Here is a 12154-nt window from a genome sequence, read left to right as displayed (position 1 = left end):
TCAAATCATTACAGCTGCCTCACCAATAAGCTAAGATGTTATCAATTAACCAGTGGGAGGCTCCTTTGCACAGGATGCCGGCTAGATTATAGGTACCACAACGGCGCCTATTTCTGCCGAGAAGCAGTAATGTGTAAACATTACTATGTTTCGGTCTGAAGCGCGCCGTATCTAGTGAAATTACTGGGTAAATGAGACTTAACATCTTTTGTCTCAAGTTGACGAGCGCAAATGTAGTGCCGCTCAGAATTTTTGAGTTTTCCAAGAATCCTGAGCGGCACTGCCTTGTAATTGGGCAGGACGTACCATCAACTCAACGACCTCCTCGTCTTATCCCTTATTTTCATAAATAAAATCTGTAATGACTAAAAATATATGTCGACGTCATCATCATCAGACGGAAGAGGTCCACTGCTGCACAGAGGTCCTGCGCAGCCCTCATTCAAAAAATATATTTACCTAGGTGCTAAGTATATTCAGAAAAAAATTATAGAGGTATTCATGTGTGTGGTTTTCATTTTAATTAGATACATCTTATAAGTTTTTTACCTTAAACAATTGGCCCTTTAATCGAAAAAAAATGTGATATATTCTTTTAAAAGTCATTAGAGTTTTAAGAATCAACGATTTGTGTCGACTATTTTCCTCTAAATTTTTTTTTCTATTTTGTTCAGTAAAACCAATTAGAAAATATTAAAACTTTTATGTGTTTTATTAAAAGTGCATATGCCAACTACTTACAGCAAATTTTAATATACTTAAGTTTAATACTATTACACCTACCTACCGTTACATTATTATAAAACATATCTAAAATAATATAAATTATCATTTAGATAATTATTTAAAAGGTCTCATATATGTCTTAGTAGGTATCTATATTTCTCGACTGGGAGACCTGAAGAAATTCTTATTAAAAAACCATTTAGAGTTCAAACAGTTACCTAAGTATGTGCCTACTCTTATAATAAGCACAAATTATATTTAATAATTAAATTACATACCATTATCTCTAAAATAACACAGTAAAATACACTCACAATAATAAATTCACCACACCAAAGACAACCACAGACGCGATTATAAAAAATATAAATGTCAAATGTTTCCCGCGCGAACCAATTGCGACGGCACGTTACTAAGAACTGGATTATTTCATTATGCCCGGTATCACCTATTATCTGCCCATATCGCACTGTATGTGGACATGGGCGGTATTAACCGTTGCAATTTGACACAGACATTAATATAACTAACTTGAAACAGACGGTCCAATAAACGCTGGTCACGTTCGCTCCTCCCGTTTATTGTCTGTCTCGCTTCAGCATTGTCTATTCTTTTCGCGCTCGGGGTGAAAATTTACGCACGAAACGCTTTCGGTTAGCAGTGGCGGTTTAATTTTGTATTTGTACTTTAAAGTTTCTTATACCTTCTGCGATGACGCTGAGCTTAAGCTGAATATTTGTCGTAATGTACTTTTAAGTACGAAAATGTTTCTAATTTTCGCTTTTACACCGGATCGGATACAACTACTTTTAAAAGTTTTCATCTCAGGGTTATTGAAACTATCAAAGTATTTCTAAGCTGCTAAATGATTTAATATAAACGTGCAGTATGAGAAATAAGCAATAAGGTACTTACATGAACTTTATGCGATTATATACAATTTTCATATCAGTAATTTGTAACATTATCTTTTCAGATTGTTTAAGCAGTTTTTTTTATGAAAAACAGCGACGATACGAAGAATACGTACATTGCAAGTAAGACACCCTGCCCATTACAAAATACCTACCTACGATTCTTGATTGGACCAAAACCAAAATTCTGAGTACCATCGCAAATATGCTGATCGTTTTGAGACTTAATATGTTAAGTTTAGCTCAGTAATTTCACTAGCAACGGCGCTCTTCAAATCGGAACCCAATAATGCTAGTACATTACTACTGTATGCTAGAAAAAGGCACCGTTATTTTGCTCAACTAGCCTGCATTCTGTGTATAAAAGCTTCCCATTGGTCGGTTAATTAAAAAACAATGGTTACGTAGACAAATACTTCCTAAAAAACATATCTATAGATTCATATTTTTAAGCCACAATACAATGTTATCGTGTGATATTTTTTTTTTGCTTTTGATTATTTACGAATCGATGTATGATGTAATAACTCCAATTGACAATTGTCCTTTCCATTTTGAGTATTTTTGTAATTTAATTTAAAGCAGTCAATATATACACATAACATGGTGCAGTAACTCTAATTGAATATAGTTATTTTCTTTATAAGTATTTATTTAATTAAATTTTAAGCGGATAATAAATGTAGATAACGCATAACATGTTGTTATAGCTCTTATTGAAAACAGTTCTTTATATTTTTAAATATTCATGTAGGTATCTACCTAAGTATTTCATTTTAAAGTGCAAACATACACAGATGAGCTTCATTAAGGTTATATGTTTTTATTATTTTTTCAGCTATGTACTTTATATATGAAATAAATAAATTAAAAAAACATAAATTATTTAGAAATAAAAAATGAATAATTACAGAGAACAAAACAACAACTATTTTAGGTATCTCCAAGTATCAGACAAATAAATTAATAAATATCTCATTAAAATTTGAATAATTTAGAAATTAAGTAGAGTAGGTACGTCTTTAAAAAAACCTACCTACCTAGTAATACAAAATCGTTGATATTGTCACATTTGGATACATTGCGTATAAACACCTCTTGTGTTTGAATCTAACTTACAAGTTAATTTCGTGTTTAGATTCTTCTTAAAGTAAAAGATTTGAACGCATAGGTTTCTTGTAGGTTATAACTTGTTATTCTAGGATATTCTTGCAGGTTTCATTCATCGCTAGCGTTTGGTTTCAAATATTTAATTCTTATTCTTGGAGTAGATAGATACAACCATTTACAGTTTAATAATTAGAGAATAGAGGTCAGATGAATTCATGGGATGTCTGATCTATTATTTATCAATATAAATATCCAACTATTTATTAATAAAGCTTATTTCGTATTCAATATTACTACCCAACCATAGAGAGTGGGCTGATAAATACGTTAATTCAAATTAAATTTGGGAGGCTGATTTTTGAACAATTTAAATGTTTCGCTGAATATTGTTATTGAAAAAGTCGTGATTGTAGGTAAGTAAAGAACTTCATAAAAATACATACCTTCAATATTCTTGATTATTAGTATAATATCCATAACTAAGAAGGTTGCCAAAATTTAATACCGACGGCTACCCTTTCCGATATCTAGAAAACTTAGATACCAACTGATAATATAAGTTATATACCTATTTAATTACATAAATTCATACTAACTTAAAACAAGCAACGTTATAATATATGTTGTAAAAAACCTAAGTACATACTGAAAAAATAAATTTCTTTCCACTTCTTAAAGCTCAATGTTTACGAGTATAAGTAAGTGTCAATACTCTACCTAGACGGAAAAATTGTTTTCACATTGTATTTGACATCTAGTTTCCTATTATAACCAGTAGAATAAACTCAGTGGGGTTGATTCATTAAGTGCGAAAGCATGTTTCGATTTCATAGCGCCTCTCAGATGCAGAAAATAACTAAAAAGGTCTAACGTGTGTCGTACTACGATTCATCACTAAGTATATTTCATGCGAGACTTATAAACTATGAATACTTGAGTCTTATGCTTACCCGTTAGGTGACAAGGTCAAAATATTCAGCATCAGCAGCCGAACTCATTTGATGATAATGAATAAAGGAACTATCTTCCACGTACAACCAAGTTGTGGAATGAGCTTCCTTGTTTCCAGGACGATAGGACAAAAGCACGTACACCTTTCTAATAGGCCAGCAACGCTCCTGTGTTTCCTTTGCAAGAGAATCTTGATGGCGGTGATCACTTAACAACAGATGACATGTACGCTCTTTTGTCCTCTTAAAAAATATAGTGGAATACCCAGCGTGTTCTTTGAATGTCGACTGGAGATATTGAGGAGATTTATTAGACTTTCCCTGCCGCCAACGAGCAGTGTACAAGCACCATTTTTGTTTCTGTTTGGAATATGTCATAGCTTATGAAATAACAAGTGTAGGTACTGAGACTTCACATCTCATTTACCGCTCAGAATTTTGAAATTATTCAGGAATTGACAGGCACTGTATTGTTTTGAGTAGGGCCTATGACTTACCATCAAGTCTATGTCTTGATCGTCATAAAAAGACCGAAAAGTGCAATCAGCATCCCACAGTTCATATATTCGCAGTTTGCTCCGTCTGAATTTTAATTGTCTTTATTACCATCCGGATAAATCATAAAGATACCCCAGACTTACAATATACTAGAATTTGAAACTAAGTCTAAAAAAGTCCGAAGTAAATGATTTCCCTTAGTAGCAAAAATTCAAAACGCTCAATTAATATAATAGCAATTTCTTACTCAATTCATTGTAAAATCAAAGCCTAAAATAAACTTCATTTAGAAAACAACTTGTGTTCCGTATCACCCATTTTGGGTAAATTCAATTCTTGCAATCGGGCAAATTACATTACGCCCAGAATTCCTACTTAAAGCGACGTTTGGCGCGTTGTAACCAGAGACAAAGATATTTGATATCTTTTTCTTTTTTCATAATGAGGGGCGGAGCGGAAAGTTTTGGCGCCAATGGCGTCTGCGTGCAAGTGAGACGGGGGATTATTATGTATGGATTAAACAGAGACGGATGTAGGTCTTTGACATATTTATGTTGGAGTGTGCACTTAGGAATTATATAGATTAAGAGTTAGTTTGAGCTTCAATTACGGTATTAAAGATGGTTGAACGTTGTGATTTTTGTAGGCAGGGAGCTTCTTGTTTTAGCTATTATACGTCTTGAGTTGTTTATAAATTGGTTATTTTAATATAACAATAATATAATATTGACAACTTTTACACAAATAATCTTGCCCCAAACTAGGCATAGCCTGTACTATGGGTGAAAGACAACGATATATTTAATACAATATACTTACTTAAACATACATAAATACATATAAACATCCATAACTCGGAAACAAACATCCATATTCATCATATAAATGATTGCACTTACCGGGATTCGAACCCGGGACCTCTAGCTTAGTAGTCAGGGTCGCTAACCATTCAGCTATGTGGGTCGTCAATTTAATTGATATTGACTACTTGACTAAAGTGTAAGCTCACTAATAGCAAACGCAACATGTAGAAAGTGAATGTTTTATTTAATCAATTACATGGTTCGACAACTTTAATTATTTAAATAATAATTGTAAAAACATTTCGCAATAACAATGAGATTCAGTTATAATCTTAAAACATAAAAGAAAATATCTATAGTCTTCAAATTAGGTACCTACGTTACTGTAACCATTAGAAAAGAAGAAGACAAAATTATGTTATTGCAAGCCTGAATCTGAAGGCATTATATAAATGTCTTCCGGAATAACACTGAATGAATGTCAACTTTCTCAGATTTGTAAAGGTCGTTATGCTCCCGACAAATTCTTGGAACCACACTATGATAACCATCAGAAGACTCAAGATTGCGCGTTTACCACTAAAAAAAACCCCATTCGCCGTATCACCGCTCTTCGACAACGCTTCCCTTAAAGCCTCGCCTGGTATCGGAATACTGGGTCTCGAAATCTCAAGCGATTGTCAATTACGCGGTCATCTGGAGGGAAAAGCTAAAATGGCTTCGAAGAAGCTGGGCGTCATGAATAGAGCACGGCAATACTTCAAGCCGGCCCACATTCTAGCGCTCTACAAAGCGTATGTCCGGCAACATACATATGGAGTATTGCTGTCATATATGGTCTGGCGCACCCCAGTATCAGCTCGATCCATTTGACCGCGTGCAACGCAGAGCAGCTCGAATTGTCGGGGACCCAGTGCTCTGCGAACGGCTGGATCACTTGGCGTTGCGTAGAGACTTCGCTTCATTGTATATCTTCTATTGCATTTATCACGGAGTGTTCCGAAGAGCTGTTTCACCTGATTCCTGCCGCCAAAATCCACCTTCGCACGACATGCCACAAAGGAACTTTCTTCCACGTACTACAAAGCTGTGGACTGAGCTTCCTTGTGAGGTGTTTCCGATATACGATACGACATGGGTACCTTCAAAAAAGGCGCTTACACTTTCCTTAAAGCTCACAAACACTCTCACACTCTCATACGATAAAAATAAAAGTAAAAGAATAAAATCGCAAAGAGTTTGTCCAGTTCCAAATTTTAGAACTTCTCTAGCCAGTCGACATCATCATGTAATCGCAAGTCATCTCTATAATAAAATAAATCAACAATGTCACATATTATATCCTCTTGCAAAATTTTCATGTAAATCCGTTGTTAATAAATGGGTCCTATCAAAAACATACACAGAAACTGAAGATCTCCTCAAGATATGTAACATATAAAACTAAAAAATTACTATTGAGTACATACTGTTTACAACATAGGAATATTCTACATATATTATGAATTATTGTAAAATGTTATTTAGATGAGATGTATGCGCGCTTCTTCATTTTAATGTTATTATTATCTTAAACCAATAAATTGATTTACGCAAATACTAGTACCCATAACACAAGTAGATCTTATCATGGGTATCAGAGTTTCAATTCAACACTGTATTTTATTTAAGATAAGTTAATTTTTAAGACGTAGTACATATAAGTGTTGTGAACCTCTGTTTTTTGTGAAATAAAGTTTATTATTTATTATTATTTATTTATTTATTAAAGGCTGACAACGCTCCTGTTCCTCTGGTACTGCAAGAGATTGTGGACGTTAATCACTTAACACCACCCGTACGCACATTTGTCCTCCTTCTCTATAACAAAATTAAATTATAAAAACACACCTAGATGGTGGGTATAATATCCTAAATTGTGGCGTGTCGTGCGAAGATGAAATTCGGCGGCCGGAATCAGGTGAAACACTCCCGGTGATAAATACGGTTGAAGACACACAGTAAAGCCACGTCTCTACGTAACGCCAAGTGATCGAGCCATACATACATAGCGAACCTATTGGTAGATGACAAGACAGCCCGTTAATCCGTGACCAATTTTGATTTAACAATGTGTTTTTGCTAGTGGCTTAATATTCAATAATTTATTTATTCATTAAAGCCTATGATAATATTAAAACTATTACTAATTTATTTACAATATTTTATATATCATCCCACTGCTGGGCAAAGGCCTCCCCCTTCTTCTTCCATTGGTCTTTATTCAAATTACAATGGGGCCCCCATATTGAAGGGTTGGCGAACAGACTTAGTTCTGCAGCATACGCGGTTAAAAAAATTAGACAATTAACTGACATAGATACGGCGCGACTAGTATACTTTAGTTATTTCCATAGTATTATGTCCTATGGTATATTTCTATGGGGCAACGCTGCCGATATTAATACAATATTTGTGCTGCAGAAGAGGGCTATTCGCTCTATTTATAACCTAGGTCCTAGGGAATCATTGAGAGCAAAATTCAAAGAAATTAACATCTTGACTGTTGCTTCTCAATATATTCTTGATAATGTAATGTATGTTCATAGGCACATAAGTGAATTTGCCAGAAACTGTCATAACCATAATGTTAACACCAGGAACAGACGTAAACTGATGATACCTACTACTCGACTAAGTCGAGTTAGTAAGTCTTTTGTGGGGCGATGTATATGCTTTTACAACAAGATCCCAGAAAATGTTCAAAACAAAGGTGTTACGTTATTCAAAAGAATTGTTAAAAAACGTTTGTGTGGTAAAGGTTACTATAACATAAATGACTTTCTTAATGATACCACAGATTGGGAATGGAGCGACCGCCCTCAGGCTATTAAATAATAAGTTTAATTGTACAGTGTTACTTTGTAAATGTTACTTTAATTGTAAAACATATTTTTGATTAAAAAAAAAAAAGCCCGCTGAGTTTGTTGCGCCCATTCTTCTCAGGCCTGAGGCATTCAGGACTTTGGAATGGGTGGTAGTTTTTTTGACTTTCAATAAGTGATTTCACATCCTATTTTGAATAAAAATATTTGAATTTGAATTTGAATTGTGTGTTGTGCGTGACCACATCACTCCTTCGTAATTTACTAGGTCGTCTCTCCATCTAGTACCAGGTCTACCTCTTCTTCTTTTGGCGTCTAATGGGTATCAGTTTGTTGCTATACTGCTCCATCTTTCGTTACTGGCCCTTGATATATGGCCTACCCAATTCCATTTTGCAGTTTTTGCGATTCGTATTATGTCTTTAAGTTTACTTTTTTTCCGTATTTCATTCTTTGCTATTTTATATTTTAGTCTAATACATAATAAGTTTCTTTCCATATTTCTTTCGTCACTTTTAGTCTCTTCGCTTGGTGTTTATTGAGCGCCCAGGTTTGGCAGCCACATGTTAGCGAGGGAGCGATACAGCTGTTAAATGTTTTTGATTTTAAGCTGAAAGGTAAAAATATTCAATAATAGTAAGGAGCTAATGTGGTACGTGGCCGACTGTTTACGACTTGTCACTCAAAATCGGTTACAGTCCCAATAGATTATCTTTGATTTTCTATCTTGCTCTATTTGAGTTAGAGATGTTTTTCTCCCTAGTCCAAGTCTAGATTTATTAAATAATATATATAAAATATAGCTGCGACAGTAGAAATAATTAGCGTTGTATACTAAAACACTTAGATAATTTATACGTCTACATAGACTGTGACAGCTGTAAACACGTCGAAAAAATAGCGGCGAACTGTTAGCCTATATTTTCGGATACGCACGCACACTATTAAAAAGTGAGTGATGTATCACGAGTGTAAGACGTAGCTGTCATGCACAGTAGGCACAGTAATAAAACTGGCCTGTTGTCATGCGTTGCCTAACAGCAAGAGGCTCTATCTAGACGTTTAAATTATCTAAGGTTTGTCTATATGCTACTATATTGTAAGTCTATGATGGGAGCAAAGTCTTAAGCGGCTGCTATGAAAGATGCAGAAGTCAAAATTCCTCACAGATAATTTCGTGCCATCGTATTAAATTAACACTACTAAAATGCGTGCATAAAAAAAATATTAAATTAAGTAGGTTTTACAAAACACTAGTGCAAGTAAGCAAGTAAGTCACTCACATGGAGACTGTTCTCACCCCTGGGCGGGCGCTCGCCAGTACCAGCTGACCTCATACAACGAAGAGCGGCTCGAATCATCGACGATCAAGTCATCTCTGATCGGCTTGATTCTTTGGCGTGCGTAGAGATTTAAGGTAAAGTTAGGTAATGTCACGTTATAGTAGACCACCAGGTCCAAGTATGGTGTGTAGTGAGTCAAAAATAAGGTGGATTTGTTATGGAAAAATATTGTGGTGTGGCGGCCATTTTAGTTTTCTGTCAATATAGGTACTCTGTCAAAATTTCAACTGTCTATCTATTATGAGGCCTGCATACTTAGTTTTAGTAATAGGCCCATCGTAGATTCGTTAGGGTACGAAATTCACAATGTCGACAATAAACCTACCATGAGTGTTAAATATCTACTAATTTAGTAGTAATTTAAACTCACAGAGCTTTACTTATTGATCTGCGGCAACCTGTAACGATACTGTTTACAGAACTAGGGTGACCATCATTTTAAATTCGACCTCATTAAATGCTTTAAAATAAAGCTGCATAATGATTTTTTATACATCCTTATTTTTAATTTTAAAATATTATGTATCTAAACCAATATTATAACGAAAACTGTTTTTTTTGTATATTTGTTAGTATAAACTATCAAACGATTCCCGAGAATTTAAAAATTCTATCAACTATAGAAACTACTGCTCGCGAGTAACATGGACTCTATTTTATTTAAATAATTCAGTACCCGAAGAAATTTGCAATAGCTGTCAACAGTTTGCCTATAATTAATGTCAAAGCATACAAAAAAGGTTATGTGGCACACTATAAACTGATCATACCATTCAATCATACAATGAGATAAATTCGTAATTCAACAGTAAGGGATGTACTGATTCTTTTAATCCGTTATGAGTAATTCTTCAATAACATTTACTACTTACTCACAATTATTGTGGCAAAGTTTTAATTTCTGTTTAGACAAATTTTTCAGATCAGACACGTAGTCTTTACTAAGTCGGGGTAAGCTTTTAATCCCACATACAAAAGTGCACGATTAAATTACTTGAATTAATCGTAAAAAGTCCTCAAAAATCGCATAAAATGGCGAACCTATCCGCGTAAGCGTGTGAAAATGTCCACAGAGTTTATCAGCAAAACACACAAATATATTAGAGTTTGATAACATCGGTGGGAACTGAAACCAACTAATTGCTTTATTAGGACATATTTAATCTGTGCTTCACCACACCCGTCCAATGTTTATTTTTAATTTTAACATTGCTTATGTCCAATGTTTTACAATAAGATACCACTGTCAAATAAATAAAAATGATTTATTTTTTATTTATTAAAATCCAAATAGGTACAATGAGATTTTCTTGACTGTTAATTACGCTAAGATATATCTATTACCAATTTGACTGAGGAGAAGTTGACTCAGGAGATTTTGCTTGCAACACCAGAGTAATCACAGGAGCATTACCGGATTTTTAGAAAGGTGTAGGTACACGCTTTTTTTGAGGGTACCATGTCGTATAGTCCTTGTAACATCGTACCTTCAAGGAAGCTTATTCCACAGCTTAGAATTTAGAAGCTTTAGTAGAAAAATCCTAGAAACCCGCACTCTGGAGGACCGCCACACATCCATATGGTGGGGATTATATGACGATGATTCGGGAATGCAGGTTGGCTGGGAAACATCGTTTCATTTGATAGAGTTTAAACGTAACCTATTCAACTTAACAACCGAGTTACTAAGCCCGCTAGATACAAAAAATAATAATAATACAACCACAGAATACAACAAAAAGATTTGGATTTATCTAGTTTTCAAAACGTCATCAGTCAGTCACGCGCAACGGTCGTGCGCGGTCATGTATTTTATTAGTTAGTACGTGTGTGACTGTATACGTGCCTACCGAAACATTAGTTAAATTTTATTGTTAAAAAAAAAAATGACGAGTCTTTGCAGTAGCTGTAAAGTAATAATAAATGAGTTATTAGCTTACATTCAGTGTAAACGGTGCCTTATGGATGAAGTTGGTCTTATTCAAGTTTGTTTATCGGGTTTCAAGGAATCCGATATCGAAAGTGCAAAGTTAGTTCTCCTTGAGGCTACCAAACAGAGGATAACCAGGAAAAGAGAGGGGGATCAAAAGAAGACGCTGAAAGAGATCGTGAGAATCCTTAAGGAAACAGATCCTGAAGATCTGCCCATCTTTGTGGCGAAGGACTTACACCGACTTCCCCCTGTGACATTTGATCACGTTGATGCCACAGCGTTACTAAAGGATCTGTTGATTTTGAAACAAGACGTGAACACAATTAAAACCAACTACGTGACGTCATCTGATTTGGACGAGTTTAAAACCCAATTTCAATTGAATAATCTAAACGAAAACCAGAAGTTGAGGGTAGACGAAAAATTATCTACGAGGCCGCCGCCGGAGATATCGAAACCGGTCGGAGTTACAACGCCCGCTGCCCCCGCCCCTCCGTCAAGCCGCTACCCCGCCCCGCTGTCACTGCCGCCACCGCCACATCATAGCGCTCGCGAAGGCCGTGTCCGCCAAAACTCCACGGCCGCCGCCTCTGCTACGCTACACAAGGGTGGTAAACAAAAGGATAAAAGGCAAGTTACTCTTATTACTAGTAGCCCCAACTCCGAAAGCCTTACGAGCTTTTTTGACACAGAAGGCGGTTTCAAGACCGTTATTAACAAGAAAAGACACAGGAAAAATAAACCTAAGAACAAGACACTTACTATATCGCAGGGATCTATAAAAAGAGTTGGGACAGCAGTTTTAGCATCGAGCAATATTAAGGTGGCGCCACGACTGTCATACATCTACGCGTCCAGGTTCGATTCCCAAACCACCGACAATAATATTACTGATTTTCTACTAGAAAACAACGTTGAGCCTGTAAGGGTTGAAAAGTTGATTCAATTCAAAAAGTCTGACTTCTCATCGTTCAAAATCACAGTAAATAAGTCGGAAGAAAATACCTTATTGT

General features: G+C 35.3%; 2 protein-coding genes across 2 annotated transcripts in view; both read right to left on the bottom strand.

The window, feature by feature from the left end:
- The window catches only part of LOC126971439 (homeobox protein Hox-B6-like), a 43662-nt gene extending 42527 nt beyond the window's left edge, over window positions 1-1135 (bottom strand). The window contains exon 1 of the mRNA XM_050817759.1: window positions 1005-1135. The gene's annotated coding sequence lies outside the window, so the exon portion shown is untranslated. The remainder of the gene's footprint in view (window positions 1-1004) is intronic.
- The window catches only part of LOC126971401 (alpha-1,3-mannosyl-glycoprotein 2-beta-N-acetylglucosaminyltransferase), a 258468-nt gene that overhangs the window by 144298 nt on the left and 102016 nt on the right, over window positions 1-12154 (bottom strand). The gene's annotated exons all lie outside the window — the stretch shown is intronic.

Source organism: Leptidea sinapis, chromosome 23 (assembly GCF_905404315.1).
Source record: "Leptidea sinapis chromosome 23, ilLepSina1.1, whole genome shotgun sequence".
NCBI classification, from domain to species: Eukaryota; Metazoa; Arthropoda; class Insecta; order Lepidoptera; family Pieridae; genus Leptidea; species Leptidea sinapis.
This window is presented reverse-complemented; position numbering and strand designations above follow the sequence as displayed.